Here is a 13531-nt window from a genome sequence, read left to right as displayed (position 1 = left end):
GGGACATGAATCAGAAAAAGCATACCATTTTAGACAACTTTCAATTTTACTTAATGATCTAATTTGCTTAATTCTTTTGTTAACCTTTTGTTTGAGCAGTTGTGCACTACTTTGAGCTAGCTAAAAGCCAATGATAAGATGCATATATATGCAGCTACCAATCAGTTGCTTCTTAGCCTACCTTGGTATTCTTTTTAACAAGATACAAAGAGAACCAAACTTACTAGATAATATAAATAGATTTGAAAGTTATTTAACCCCTTTACAACGACAATGAACCCTGTACATTGCTGGTCGTTAAGGGTGGGTCACGCCGCTGGCACCAAGACCACACTACCACAAAAAAATCAGGGTTTCATGTCCCCTTAAATGAACATTGTAGTGCAAAATGTACATGTTCTAAATCAGTGTTTCTTTCTTAAGACACAGTGAGTCCACGGATCAGCAATTGTTGGGAAGAGCACCACAGCAAAGCTGTTAGGTATTACATCCCTTCCCACAACCCCCAGTCATTCTCTTTGCCTTCAGTGCAAGGAAGAGGTGAAGTTTTGGTGTCTGAAGAAGATATTTAACTTCAATCAAGATTTTATTATTTGAAAACCAGAGCAGGCTTGCTTTGATCTTTCCTCTCAAGATTGGGTCTAGCTGTACTCCACGTTAGTCTATTCAGTAAGGCAGTGGTGGCTTTAAAGCAGTTAGGAACTTGTAAGGTGGGCCTTGCTGCGTTTTCCTAACATATTTGCTGCCCTAGTACAGAAAGCCAGAGTAGGTTTACTCTGTTCTCTCTTTTTGCTACAGGTCTATGTGAGGAGCGGCATCCTCTCACACTGAATAAGCGGTCCTCCTGCCGGACAGCTAGATGCAGATAAGTGCTGGGTCTTCTCTGTTATGGGGGACATACACTTTTGAAAGATTTATGCTGCATTATATCTGGGACATATATATCCTGGGGTAGGATATTCTTGGCAGGACGCAGGCACTCAGTGTGACTAAGAGAGACTAGGGGTTAATACTTTTTGGGTGAAGTATTCCCTGAATATGTTATGGCTCATGTGATGGATCTTTAGAGTTAAATGATCCCTCCTTTTATACATTTTATTCTTTGTGGATGTTATGGTCACTTGGGTTGGGGGCAAGTTGTTTTCTTTATCCCTAGAAGGTTAACAGTAATTTGCTCCAATCAGTGGTTTCTGATAGTTTTGAGTGCGCTCTGTTTTGTTTTTTATTGCAAAGAGCGGCACGATTGTTTGTCTATCTGTTAAAGGGGTGCTTTAAGACAAAGATTGAGGCGCAGACGTTAGAATGTGGCGCGCAGCTAGATTTACATGTGCGCCTCATTTCTGTGTTGTGTCTTGGTTCCCGCCTCTTCTGCATCTATACTTGGCGGGGAAGTGCCATTTTCAGCTTTTTTTGATTGGGTCTTGTTTATGCCCCCTTTTCTCTCCCGACAGATCGATGCCTCTGTAGAGAAACGGAGGCTTTTCTTCTAAGGAGCTGGGGGTTTTTCTAGTCTTATGAGAAGCGTTAGAGAAGCCATTATTAAGCTCTTTATTAATACCGTACACTGTCTGGAAATTCAACTATGTTTTTTTTTTTTTTTCTTCATGTTTTGTCTTTCACTCATAGTTCCAGCGACCATTAGAGGGCGCTTAGCTATTTGGTTATGTAATGAATAGCGCTGCCATTTCCCCTAGTGAAGTGTATATATTTAAAGTGATTCCACTGATCTTTGGTAATATCTTTTATTGTTTGAAAGCTTAAAAGGACACTGAACCCCAAATTTTTCTTTCGTGATTCAGATAGAGCATGCAATTTTAAGCATCTTTCTAATTTACTCCTATTATCAATTTTTCTTCGTTCTCTTGCTATCTTTATTTGAAAAAGGCATCTAAGCTTTTTTTTTTTGGTTCAGAATGACTGACAGCACTTTTTTTATTGGTGGATGAATTTATCCACCAATCAGCAAGAACAACCCAGGTTGTTCACCAAAAATGGGACGGTATCTAAACTTACATTCTTGCATTTCAAATAAAGATACCAAAAGAATAAAGCAAATTTGATAATAGGAGTAAATTTGAAAGTTGCTTAAAATGGCATGCTCGATCTGAATCACAAAAGAAAAAATTTGGGTTCAGTGTCCCTTTTAGACCTGAGTCATAGTGTTCATAGAAGTCAGTGGCCTGTTCCTTCAAAATTATGTTTCTTTCATGTAATTAGCAAGAGTCCATGAGCTAGTGACGTATGGGATATACATTCCTACCAGGAGGGGCAAAGTTTCCCAAACCTTAAAATGCCTATAAATACACCCCTCACCACACCCACAATTCAGTTTTACAAACTTTGCCTCCCGTGGAGGTGGTGAAGTAAGTTTGTGCTAGATTCTACGTTGATATGCGCTTCACAGCAGGCTGGAGCCCGGTTTTCCTCTGAGTGCAGTGAATGTCAGAGGGATGTGAAGAGAGTATTGCCTATTTGAATTCAATGGTCTCCTTCTACGGGATCTATTTCATAGGTTCTCTGTTATCGGTTGTAGAGATTCATCTCTTACCTCCCTTTTCAGATTGACGATATACTCTTATATACCATTACCTCTACTGATTCTCGTTTCAGTACTGGTTTGGCTATCTGCTATATGTAGATGAGTGTCCTGGGGTAAGTAAGTCTTATTTTTTGTGACACTCTAAGCTATGGTTGGGCACTTTATACGTAAAGTTCTAAATATATGTCTTTAAACTTATATTTGCCATGATTCAGGATAATCAGTTTTCCTTCTTTCAGACTGTCAGTTTCATTATTTGGGAAAATGCATATGAATAAAATATTTTTTCTTACCTTAAAGAAATTTTCTAATTGACTTTTTTCCTTGCGGGCTGTTAGGCTCGCGGGGGCAGAAAATGCTTCAATTTATTGCGTCATTCTTGGCGCAAACTTTTTTGGCGCAAAATTTTGTCATTTCCGGCGCCATAGTTGACGCCGGAAGTTTACACGTGGTTGCGTCATTTTTGACGCATGTGTGTTAGACGTTTTTTTGCGCCAAAAAGTGTGGGCGTCATACTTGGCGCCAAAAAATGTGGGCGCCATACTTGGCGCCACTTTTTTTCACATTATTTAAGTCTCACTTTTTTGTTGCTTCTGGTTGCTAGAGGCTTGTTTGTTTTGCATTTTTCCCCATTCCTGAAACTGTCATTTAAGGAATTTGATAATTTTGCTTTATATGTTGTATTTTTTTTCTATTACAAATTGCAAGATTTTCCATAAATTATTCCTGGATCAGAACATACTGAGGGATTCCTGTTGACTAAGAAGTCCTACCAAAGCTAAGTTCATTTATTTTAAATGTTATGAATCTTTATCTTTAGCTATGGTTTGTAATAAGTTATCATGATAAACTTTTACATGCAGAATCCATTAGTATTTATGCTTTATGTATTGCTTTTCTTTTTACATCTTATGTACAAGATATACTTAGAAAATTTATAAGAATATTTTTCTGATTCTAGGTTAAGGCTTTGTCTGACTTTGCACCTTCTATTAAAAAAAATTTTAGGTCTTTTTCAAACTTCTTTTTGATGAAGTTTCAAATGACCAACAACATACTGAATTATCCTTCCCTGATGATGTTTTTTCTCTTTCAGAACTTTTCTTCATCAGATATTGACACTAACAAATCTACTTTTTTATTAGAGTACATTTGTTTTTTGTTGAAAAGGTGTTGATTATTTTGGATATTGAGGTAACTAGTTCTTTTTCAAGACTAGCTAACATTTTATTTCTGCTTATTTTATCTTCTGTGTCTTCAGAGTTTTTTTCCATTCCTTCATACTAGGGAATGGAATAGGCTGACAATTTTCTTCAAAGGTTTTAAATTATATTCTTTGCCGGCAGTTAAATTCAATTTTGAGGGTTCTCCAATTTAATGGGGCTATCTCTACTCCTGCTAAATTATGCTATTGTTTCTATAGCAAAATAGTATTTATTTTCTTTTTAAATGGTTGTATCCTATTTAAGGAATTTTTTTTATTTTCAGGTACTTTTCTTGGACCTGTAATTTATTTGGATGATGTTGCTTTTGCTCCATTTTTTCTGTTTACTTTAAAGATCAAGTATCAGATTATGTATTATTTAGCATTGTTAAGGGACAAAGTCTACTGCTCATTTGAGGTTCAGACTGAGTGCTGTTGCATTTGTCTTGTTGTCTTGCATTTTTGTTTATGCAAGTCCGGCGTGTTCTGGTCCTTTAACTGGATTAACATGCTAATAATTTTATTTGTTTCTTCATTTTTATTGAATATTTTCACAAATGAGGTTTAATCTATGTCTTTAGCTAGAAGAAATTTTGTGATTTCTAAAAAATCTTTGTTTCTTTTTTTCCAAGATAATCAATTATTTGATTCATATTGGATTCAATTCTTAACTGTTACTCTGGGCTTCAAGATTAAGTTCTTAGACTAAAACTTTAAGCTTATTTTAGTTTGGTTGTTCTTACTAAAGAACAAAATTCTAAATTTTTACCCAAGTAACATGTTTTTATTTAGAAGTTTTTTTGGTTCTATTCGGTCCAAAATTCTTAGATTTTTGGGTACAAATAAAATTTGAAGTAAAACCGCCTGTGAGAAGTCTTTTTCTCTCTATTATATTCCAGCTATTCCAGTAAGGCTAACACTTTCCTTAATGTGTTTCAGTCCCATATATTTTGGGTAATGTTGAAGTGCGGTTGATCACCTGTTGAGGATCAAGCGCTGCTCAGATCTGGAATCTTCTGGGGTATTTATTCCAGTTCCATTTTTAGGATCTGGGTTTTGGGGTTTTATTCAAACTATTCATTGTTCCAAAGATAGAAAATCTTTTTATTATATTAATGTACTATCTTTTAGATTGGTATTTATATGGTCTATTATGACTTTTTTTTGGTCAGTGATAACATTATTTGTTTTCATTAGATACAATAGATGCATATCTTCATTTCTGTTTTCATTCAGATTATTTTTATTTTCTGAGACTACGGAATCTCATATGATTCAATTTTGTTTTTTCAAGACATGGTTAGAGGATCTTTTTATCAAAAGCTCTTGATTCCTCACACAAGGGTCACCTTTTTTAGGTTTCCAGATAGATTGTGTCACTGTCTTTGTCTCTAACAGATAGGTGATTTTTTTCTTATTGGGTTCCGTCTGTCGGTACCTTCAGTCTCTACTATTTCCTTCAGTTGCTATATATGCATGGAAATTTAGGTCTTATGGCTGCAGCATTGGATTCATTTTCCTTTGCTCATTTTCATAGAAAACCTTTCCAGTTTTTTATGCTGCATAATGGTGCAGGGATTCTAGGATTTCACTTTTTAAATCTTAGAATTCTATGTTTATCTATCTTTGATTCGGTGGTTAAGATCACCATCATTTAGTTCTACAGGTCTCTTCGATTCTTTCAACCTGGACCATGATCTCTATAGATGCGAGTCTTTTAGGTTGGGAGGCTGTCTGAGGTTCTCTGTCAGCACAAGGGGTTTGGAAATCTCAGGAGGCGAGATTACCATTTGATATTTTGGAACTCCGTGCATTCCCAGAGTTCTTCAGTTGGTTTCTTTTGAAGAAGAGACGTTTATTGTTTTTTTCAGACATTATCACATCTGTGGTGTATGTCAATCATCAGGGTGTGACTATCAGTCTTTAGACTGTGAGAAAGTATCTCGGATATTTGCTTGGGCTAAATCCAGCTCCTATCTAAATTCTGGGGTCCTTTTCCCAGGTATAGACGTTTGGGAAGCGGATTATCTCTGTTAATCAAGCTTTACATCCGGGAGAATGGTCTTTACCCAGATATGTTTTTCAATTTTTCAGATGTGAGGGCTTCCAGAAATAGATCTGTTGGCCTCTCGTCTTAACAAGGAATTTCCCAGGGGCCTATTTCAGGTCCGGGGATCCTCAGACGGAAGTAGCGTATGCATTGACACTTACTTGGAATTATCTTTCTGTCTATATCTTCCGCCTCTAGTTCTTCAAAAATTCTAATGGAGCGTTCGTTTGTACTGCTGGTGGTTCCAGCATGGCCTCACAGGTTTTGGTATGCGGATCTCATTCGGATGGCCAGTTGCCAACCTTGGACATTTCTGTTAAGACCAGACCTTTTATCTCAAGGCCCATTTTTCCATCAGGATCTCAAATCATTTAATTTGAAGATATGGAGATTGAACGTTTGATTTTTAAGTCATAGAGGTTTCTCTGACTCAGTGATTAATACTATGTTATAGGTTTGTAAATCTGTCTCTAGAAAGATTTATTATCGAGTTTGGAAGACTTTCATTTCTTGGTGTTCTTCTCATAAATTCTTTTGGCATTCTTTTAGAATTCCTAGAATTTTACATTTTTTCAGGTTGGTTATTTGAAAGGACAAATTTCTACTCTTTCTGTTCTTTTTCACAGAAAGATTGCTATTCATTCTGATATTCATTGTTTTGTACAGGCTTTGGTTTGTATCAAGCCTGTCATTAAGTCAATATCTCCTCCTTGGAGTCTCAATTTGGTACTGAGGGCTTTACAGGCTCCTCCGTTTGAACCTTTGCGTTCTCTGGACATTAAAATTACTTTCTTGGAAAGTATTGTTCCTTTTGGTTATCTCTTCTGCTAGAAGAGTTTGAGATTTCTGCTCTTTCTTGTGGTTCTCCTTTTCTGATTTTTCATCAGGGTAAGGCAGTGTTCCTTCCTGTTATTCATTATTTTGTTCAGGCTTTGGTTCTTATCAAACCTGTCATTAAGCCAATTTCTCCTCCTTGGAGTTTTAATTTGGTTCTAAAGGCTTTACAGGCTCTTCTATTTGACCATATGTTTTCTCTAGACACTATTTACTTTCATGGAAAGTATTGTTCTTTTTAGACATCTCTTCAGCTAGAACAATTTTTAATTATCTGTTCTTTCTTGTGAGTCTCCTTTTTCTGATTTTTTCATCAGGATAAGGTGGTTTTTGCTATCCTCATTTCAATTTTTACCTAAAGTTGTGATTGCTATCAACAATAGGGAGGAATTATTGTCTTTTACTAAGACTTCTTTGGTAAGATTCTTACATTCTTTGGATATGGTAAGAGTTTTGAAATCTTATGTTGAAGCTATTCAGATTTCAGATAGTCTTCTAGTCTATTTGTTATCTTTTCTGGTGTTAGGAAGGTCAAAAGGCTTCTGCCATTTATTTGGCATCTTGCTTAAACTTTTGATTCATCATGCTTATTTGGAGTCGGGTGGATTTCCGCCTTGGAGGATTATGGCTCATTCTACTAGGTAAGTTTCTACTTCCTGGGCTTTTTAAGAATGAAGCTTCTGTTGATCAGATTTGCAAAGCAATGACTTGGTCTTCTTTGCATACTTTTACTATGTTCTACCATTTTGATGTTTTCTCTTCTTTAGAAACAGTTTTGGTAGAATGGTACTTCAGGCAGCTGTTTCAGTTTGATTCTTCTGCTTATATTTTCAGTTTTTTTCATTATAAAAATTGAAACTTTTTTGATTTGGGTAGTGGATTAATTTTTCAGCAGAATTGGCTGTCTTTATTTTATCCCTCCCTCTCTAGTGACTCTTGCGTGGAAGTTCCACATCTTGGGTATTTATTATCCCATACGTCACTAGCTCATGGACTCTTGCTAATTACATGAAAGAAAACATAATTTATGTAAGAACTTACCTGATAAATTCATTTCTTTCATATTAGCAAGAGTCCATGAGGCCCACCCTTTTTTGTGGTGGTTATGATTTTTTGTATAAAGCACAATTATTCCAATTCCTTATTTTTTTGATGCTTTCGCTCCTTTTTTATCACCCCACTTCTTGGCTATTCATTAAACTGAATTGTGGGTGTGGTGAGGGGTGTATTTATAGGCATTTTAAGGTTTGGGAAACTTTGCCCCTCCTGGTAGGAATGTATATCCCATACGTCACTAGCTCATGGACTCTTGCTAATATGAAAGAAATGAATTTATCAGGTAAGTTCTTACATAAATTATGTTTTTTTGTTCTTTGAGAAATATAAGGTATCTAATATTCATAAATGCCAGAACATGGTTGTCCTTGGGTTGATTTATAGGCTGGTTATGCCCTGTGGCACTTTTTTTGTGTTTAATGTATACAATTTCATGCTGCATAACTAATAGATTGCTTATCTTTGAGCCACTGTCTTCTATGATGATGCGGTTAAGGCAATGCCACAGTTTTCTCCTTTTTTGTCCCAAGCCTCATTGGCGTCACATGCAGTTCCGTTCTTTCTCCTAGAGGAGTTATTTGCCTGCAGACTTTGCTGCCCGGATATATCTTCTGCTGTATCTGTGGCATTATCTGCTTTTCCTTTGCTATGGGAAATGGCAAGAGGAACTTAGAACACAAACCACACCATCTGAATCTCTGTTTTCTGCTACTCGGGTTCCCTTCCTTATAAGTCTGATGAGGAGGATATGTTGGTAGCATCTCAGACTTGGACAAGGATTATTCCTTCATCTGATGCTGAAGTGATATCCTTCAGACTTATGCCTTATCACCTAGGGTATTGTTATAGGAGGTTTTGACTACTCTGGACGACTTCAACATCTTGTTGTGGTCAATCCTAAGATATCTAGTAAATTTAATATTTGCTGGGATTCCTTTGTGGAAGTTTTTCTTGTTACAGACTGTGCTGGGGGATTGTTTTCACGGGAATGGGAGTAGTTAGGGATTCCTTACCGTCTGTCTTTACCAAGATGGTTTCCTGTCGCTTCCCCATTACATATCTTGGCACACGGTGCCTACAGTAGAAGGTGCTTTGCTACTCTTCCTAAGAGTCTTCAATCCCTATAGCGGATAGCTGCTCCTTTAAGAATCAATGGACAAGCTTGAAGCTTCTATTGCAGTTTGTATGACCTCTGGATCAAGTGATACAGGGGAATTAGCTCAAATGGTAGAGCGTTTGCTTAGCATGCAAGAGGTAACGGGATTGATGCCCGCATTCACGGCGTCCTTTGGGTGCAGCGCCCTGTCTGATACCAACCTGGCAGTGACTTACTGTCATGCATATACCTTTAAGGAGATTGATCACCTGCTTGCATCCTCCCTATAAAGCCTTACCTTTCCCATAATTCATTGCTTGGTAATTTGAATCCTTGCTAGATTCACTAGCTGCTCTTTTGCCCAGCCGTTTCCTGAATTGAGGATTATCCTTTTGTATCTTTATCTCCCATTCGGATACAACATATAATTTCTTGCTAATACTGTGAGTATTTTGGGACTTCCACTCAGAAAGACTTTTACTCTAACTGCATAATTCTACAAATATGTGTAACTACAAACTAAAGGGATCATTCTAAACTTGTTGCAAATGTTACCTATCTAACTCCATCAGCTAACCCCCTGGTTCAGCTGCACAGCTTCAGTTGCAATTACCATTGTTTTTCAGTCTCACTATTTCCTTCCACTGTAGTGCCGGATCTACTTTTCTGTGTTGCAGTCACACAGCCTGCTCTCTCCACTCTGTCTCAGAGCAGCACTCTCTCTCTCACTCTCTCTCGATCTGTTCAAGTCCCCAAGTTATAAATTAACAAAAGTAAGTACCGGACTTACAGTTATTCTTATCACTCTGTCATATATGCAGACTTAAGTTATGTGTACACATTGGTTAACCGTTTCAGAAATGTTCACTCTTAATTACCTTTACAATGTAACTTACCTTGTAACAATTGTTGCTGTTAAATAGTGTGCTGCCAGAAGTGATTTACCAGTCTAGTTCTTATAAACACTTCTAAAACACTACTTATATAGTAATTACTTGCTTCACAAATTTCTGGATTATTTCAGTCATATTTCAGATCTGAATCAAGCTACAAAAAACAGAATTTGAAAGCATAAATATATTATGTTAACCAAGTTCTTTGTATCTCTCATCTGCAAAAATAGATCCAACACTGCTGCTTAGCATTACACTTCCTTAGAGGAGTTTCAGGGCAGAATATGTCTCTTAAGCTTCCTAATTCTTCCTTCTGTTGCTTCCCTGCAAGTCATTTGACTGGAAGCCAAGAGATGCTTGGCTTAGCTGTGCTAGCCCTAGGAGTTGTGGATCATGTCTTGAAAGGATTTTCTCCAAGACAAAGTTTCTCACGCTGCTTAGAAGGGTGAGACCTTGTTTAGTCCTGGTCTGACAGAAATGTTTCTGAAAAGGGTTTTTCTACATAGACCTTAAGGATGTCAGAGTTAAGTCCTGCTGCTGAGTTTAATTCAGCATGAAGGGCTTGCCCCGATCAAGGGGGGAATTTGTTTTGCTTTTTCCTTAAAGCATGGTTACAAGATGTCCCAGTTAGTCTGTGGTCTTTGCAACTCAGTAGTTAGTAATACCTTCCTTTCTGAGGCAGGTTCCACCTCTCATGTTATCTGCAGTCAGATTAGAGAGAGGCAGTTTTGACTTGCGTTTGGATTAAAGTGTCTCTGCAAGTTTTTCTCAGGGTACTGTCCTCTGACTTCAGAATCTTTAGTTTTCCTTGGTCTAGGAGGGTCAGTTCCTTTCTTCCATAGACCTAGAGGACAAGCATCTTCAAGTTCTTGAGAATTGATTTTCTGAATTAACTCGATTCCCTGATTTTGTATCCCTCTGGGCAGTGATCAGTTCTTCGGGGAATTACAGGGTCGCCCTTTCTGGAGACATTTTGTTTCTAGCGCCTTAAGGTTCATAGACAAACTCTCAGAGATTTTGTTGTATTTTCCATATTTCACGGGATGGATAGTGTCTCTGGCAATATCTTTTAGGGACCATAATATTCCTTGTCTTTGATTTTCTGGTATCTGTGTCAGAAAAAAAAAATTCAAAGATTCTTACCTTCTTGAGTTCAAATGTTTAGCCCTTCATGGCTCTACGGATGGAGGTAATTGGTCTAATGGTCGTCTCTATGGACATGTTTACCTTATTCGGTCCCATTGAGAGTTGTGCATGCTCAACAATGGTCCCATTTAGAGTTGTGCATGCTCAACAATGGAATGGGGATCATGCGAATCTACTCGGGATAGATCTAGATCAGTCGACAAGAGATTCTCTTCCGTGGTGGTTGTCTCAGGAACACCTGTCTCAAGGCACATGTTTTCGGAGACCTTCCTGAGAGATTCTGACCTCGGATGCCAGCCTGCTGGGCTGGAGTGCCGTCTGGGACTTTGTTAAAGGTGCAGGAACCTTGGACTCGGGTAGAATCTGCTCTCCTCATAGACATCGGGAGTCAAGATCAATTTTTTTAATGCTCTGATGGCTTGGCCTCAGTTGTCCTTAGCCGGTTTTTCAGGTTGCAGTCGGAATTCTTATCATCATCCAACAGGAAGAACTCTGAGTTCCTGTGCCATGAAGAGGTGGCTCGGATTTATTAGTGGGTGAAAGCTCACAAAAGCGGAATTTCTGAGCAGACAGACTTTTCTGTTCTCCAGCTTAGACCTCAAATTGAGTGTACCGGGACTTTCTAGGTGCAGTTCTAGTCCTAGAGGTCCTCAGGCCGCTATGATAGAGGCTCTGGTGGATCCTTGGGATTTCAGGCTAGCATACCTATTTTCTCCGTTTGCTTTCCTTCCATGAGTCATTACTCATATCAAACAGGAGAGAGCGTATGTGTTTCTAATAGCCCCTGCGTGACTCTGCAGGATCTGGTATGCAGTCTTGGTGCAGATGTCTCCTCTCCCACCTTGTAACTGCTTATAAGGGAGGACCTTCTGATCAGGGTCTCTTCCTTCTTCTAAATCTCGTTTCTGACGCCGACTGCTTGGAGATTGTACGTTTAGTGCTGTTTAAGCGTGGTTTTTCTAAATCGGCCATTGTTGCCATGATTCAGTCTCGCAATCCTGTTTCTAGAAAGAGTTACCAAGAGAATGAAGAAAATTTGATAATAGGAGTAAACTAGAAAGTTGCTTAACATTTCCTGCTCTATCTGAATCACGAAAGAAAAAATGTGGGTTCAGTGTCCCTTTAAGAAAGAAAACAAAATTTATGCTTACCTGATAAATTTATTTTTTTCTTGACACGGTGAGTCCACAGCCCTCCCTGTTTTCAGACAGGTTTTTTTATATTAACCTCAGACACCTCTGCACCTTGTGTTATTTCCTTTTTCTTCTTTTCCTTCGGTCGAATGACTGGGGGTTGTGGGAACGGAAGTGATACTTAAAGGGACACTGAACCCAAATTTTTCTTTTGTGATTCAGAGAGCATGCAATTTTAAGCAACTTTCTAATTTACTCCTGTTACCAAATTTTCTTTATTCTCTTGGTATCTTTATTTGAAATGCAAGAATGTAAGTTTAGATGCCGGCCCATTTTTGGTGAACAACCTGGGTTGTCCTTGCTGATTGGTGGATAAATGTATCCACCAATAAAAAGTGCTGTCCAGTGTATTGAACTAAAAAAATGCTTAGATGCCTTCTTTTTCAAATAAAGATAGCAAGAGAACGAAAATGATAATAGGAGTAAATTAGAAAGTTGCTTAAAATTGCATGCTCTATCTGAATCACAAAACAAAAATTTGGGTTCAGTATCCCTTTAACAGCTTTGCTGTGGTGCTCTTTGCCGCCTCCTGCTGGCCAGGAGTGATATTCCCAACAGTAATTGCTGATCCGTGGACTCACCGTGTCAAGAAATAAATAAATTTATCAGGTAAACAAATTTCGTTTTCTCAACCACAGTCCTCAAGTACCCCTAAAAGGCCAGATATCACGAAAAAAATCTGAACTAGAACACAGGTGAAATAATTATCAGATGGGTGAGAGCAGGTTAATAACCTGGCCTGTTAGGGGTACTTGAGAACCGTGGTTGGGAAGCACTGCTCTAAATCATTAGATCATGTGATTTTAGGACTGCTGACCATGGAACTTGATTTTAACCCCCATAACTAAAGGAACAGTAAAGTCAAAATTAAACTTTCATGATGTGAGAGCATGCAATTTTAACCTCTTAGCAACCAGGAATTTCTTCCTCAAAATACCAGAGAATTGTTAGCATTTTTGCAATCACTCTATTTAAACAGAAATAGAGCCATTTTTTTTTTATTTACCTTATATTTTTTTAGTAGAAAACCCAAGGTATTGATCTAGGACATTTTGGTATATTTCATGCCATCATATTGAAATAAAAAAATATTAACTTTTTCACTGACATTGATTACATACCACTTGTGCAGTTATAACAGAAATGATTGTAAAATCTTCTCTGGGATCTTTCTAATTACAAAAAAGCAATGGCAAAGCCATGCATGTTTGCTATTGCTAAACAAGAAGGCCGCTAATTAGAGCTGCGCACCAAACTTATTAAATTCCTGACAGTAAATGGGGATAATAAGTTAGCTGGTAAGGGTAATAGTATTGTAGTGTAGGTATTACCCTCCCTGATCCCTACCTAATCCACAAACGTCTCTCTTCACCACCCACACTTCTCACCACCATCTTAGGTACTGGCAGTCTTCTAGTATGCAGTTGAGGGATCCATCCCAATCGGCTCTCTTACCCTCCCATTAGTGTCTGCCATCTTAGGTACTGGCAGCTGTTTGCCAGTACCTAGTTTATTGGTAT

General features: G+C 37.9%; 1 protein-coding gene across 1 annotated transcript in view; it reads left to right on the top strand.

Annotated features, from left to right (window-relative positions):
- Nucleotides 1-13531, top strand: part of MAN2B1 (mannosidase alpha class 2B member 1) — a 228584-nt gene that overhangs the window by 213650 nt on the left and 1403 nt on the right. The gene's annotated exons all lie outside the window — the stretch shown is intronic.

The sequence above is a fragment of the Bombina bombina genome, chromosome 6 (assembly GCF_027579735.1).
Source record: "Bombina bombina isolate aBomBom1 chromosome 6, aBomBom1.pri, whole genome shotgun sequence".
NCBI classification, from domain to species: domain Eukaryota; kingdom Metazoa; phylum Chordata; class Amphibia; order Anura; family Bombinatoridae; genus Bombina; species Bombina bombina.
Note: the sequence above shows the minus strand (reverse complement) of the source record. Positions and strands in the feature narration are given on the sequence as shown.